This window comes from Miscanthus floridulus, chromosome 6 (assembly GCF_019320115.1).
Source record: "Miscanthus floridulus cultivar M001 chromosome 6, ASM1932011v1, whole genome shotgun sequence".
NCBI classification, from domain to species: Eukaryota; Viridiplantae; Streptophyta; class Magnoliopsida; order Poales; family Poaceae; genus Miscanthus; species Miscanthus floridulus.
Genome location: NC_089585.1, coordinates 141850422 through 141853437, shown reverse-complemented (window position 1 = coordinate 141853437; position 3016 = coordinate 141850422).

Sequence of the window (3016 nt, the reverse complement as noted above, 5' to 3'; positions counted from 1 at the left end):
TTTAGAACGGACGGCAAAAGCCTTGCAAGGTAAAAACTGTACAAAGATTTACATCACCCGGCGGCTCCTCCCCAACTGGCAACAAAAAAACAACTTAGACTAAAAATACCCAAAAAAACTAAAGAAGCACCCAAACAACGCTGGGGGAGAAGGCTTGCTAGCACCGTACCATAACTGGAAGGAAGACTGTCTAAAGAAAAATATCTCACTAATCCGGTTGAGGCGCTTCATTCCTTGGTGCCAAAGCCAACCGACAGAACATCGTCCTTGCACAGGGTAGCCACATGTGTTGGGTTTAGAGATTCTTGTTGGAAAATTCTTCTATTCCTTTCCTTCCATATATTCCACCAGACCACCACCAATAGATGAAAATGCCATCCTTCTCTGTCTCTTCTCAAATTTTCGCCGGCACCTCCACCAGTAAGCGTGTAGCGAACCTGAATCGCTAACTGAATCTAGTGCCGAAAGATCAAACCACCGTCTCAGTGTGGCCCAAACCTCTTTGGTATAAGGGCAGTCCTTGCAAAGGTGCACCGGAGTTTTCGGCTCATTACCGCAGAGCTTACAGTCAAGATCAGTGTCATCGGTCCATCCTCTCTTGAATAGGTTGATTGCGGTGAGAATTTTCTTATGCATCAAAGTCCACGCAAAGAATCGACATTTGTGCTCCGCTCTAGCCTTCCAAATTGGAGTTAGTCTCATCTTACTGTAGACACCAACGAACTGAGTCTGGTAGGCACTGCTTGTGCTGTATTCTCCATCTGCTGTCCACTTCCAACTAATCTGGCCTGCATCGTTGCCTGGCTGCCTATATATGGCTAATTGGCTATGGAAGGAGGAGGAGGAGGATGTAGAGAACCACCCATCAGGAGGCCGAGTGCAACGACGAGCAGGCGGGCAGCATCTGAACCACCGCCGACCGACAATGGACTGGGTTAAGGAGGTGATGTCTCTGTTTTCCGGCGTCGGGCTCGTGGGGGTGTCCGTCGTCGACATGGTGGCGCTCGTCATGGGTCCGAGCAGGGGCGGCTGGCCCCACAGTGGCCGTGCACAGGCGGTACGGTCTCTGGGGGGCATCATGGGCAGCCTCGGCTGCTTCATCCTGCTTGTCAAGTACTTCCTTGCACGGATCTTCTCCTTCCTGCATGCATGCAGCAGCAGCCTAGCTACTAGCTAGGTAGCTGGTACTAGTATAATATAGTACTAAATCTACCTTAATTAGCTTGCATTATGTTATGTTCTTCTGCTGCCTCCTGCTGCTGTGCTGCGTATCTCACACACACACACACACACATATATATATATATATATATATATATATATATATATATATATATATATATATATATATATATATATATATATATATATATATATATATATATATATATATATATAATCTCATAAATTAATATAGTAATTATCATCTTACTGTAGATACCATTGATTGTGATTTACTAGAATCTATGCCTTGCTATCCTTGTGAATTTGACAACTATGATTTACGAGAATTTAGTGTAATTTACGAGAATGAAACTTGAATGTGAATGAACCTTGAATGTGAATTACGAGAACCGAAATAATTACGAGAATTCGAGTTGGCTTCATATGACAATTACATGATGAGTTACTTTGTTTAGGTTCTGGTTGTTCCATGTAACTAGTTGGCCAGTTACGAGAATGAATGAAGTCTAGAACTATACTATATTGTAACTGAGACAATGGTTTACCATGAAATAATTACGAGAATTCGAGTTTCTTGATATGAGAATTACATGAGAGTCAAATGGTTCATGATAAGTAGTTACTATAGTATTAAGACCATTTTACCATAAGACAGTTACGATATTTCAAATGTTACATACTGTATAGCACTAGCTTGTACTGGGCGAATCATATATCTCAACATCACAAAATGGTACCAAACCGCTTCGATAATTACAGACTATATTGTTTCTTGTTTCATTCATATAATCAGATCCATGTTGGCTGATAAGCCATGACTGAAAGTATAGTTGGGTTGTAAGAGGAAAATATTGTTCGTTCGCTGAAAAAGTACGATTCTAAAACAAGCGAACAGGAGGTTTCTGAATTGATGAATCTTTGATGCAGTACCATCCACAACCTCTGAAGCTGGAAGCCAGGATCTAATGAAGATAAAACTTTTAGCAAGATCATGAGGCTAATAGCATCTTCCAGAAAAAAATTTGTGGAAAAATCAGAATCTATAATTAGATGAACAACAATGCAGTTTGATAATTAGAGAAATCCATACAAATTATTTGAAAGTAGAGATAAATCAAGCGGAGGCATAGGGAAAAAATACAGTATAATACTCACGGATTCGGATCAACAAATAAATAGGAGAAGGATTCCGATCAACAAATAAACAGGAGATGTCACACTCACCGAAGGAGAGGATGCAGTCCCTATCACGGAGCTGTCATCCACTTACGACGGGCATCGACAAAGACGATTCGCCTCAGGTCCGGCGGATGAGCCACCAACGACTAGGCTGATGCATCACATCGTGACCAGGTCACGGTTCCGAGACGACAAAGAGGACGCGCACAGGCCAACAGGGAAGGTGCCACGCCGGAGATGACGCGAGAAGACAGGGAGGGGCCGTCTGAGCCCGGCGTCGCCTTCACGGGGAGCGAGGCTGCCGCCGGTCGCAGCGCGGGGGAGCAGGGCCGCCGCCGGTCTCGTCGCCGAGGGGCCAGGCCGCCGCCGGTCGCCGGAATCCCATGAGGATGATGCGCACCGCCGGTCGGGGAAGGATCAGATCGACGCCATCGCAGTGCCCCGTGTGGTGGAACGTTTCCAGCAGGAAGAAGCAAAACGTGTTTTTGTGGCTGCGTTCTTGGGCGGCGAACCTGGTGTTCTCGTGGCCGGTGAAAGGAAAGAGAAAAATCTCGGGATTAAATGAATGCATTAGGATGGGGGACCCTGAGTCAAAGCCAATCTCGCTCAGGAGTTGCGGTGGGTCTTGAGTTCGTAAGTTTTGGTCCGGCTA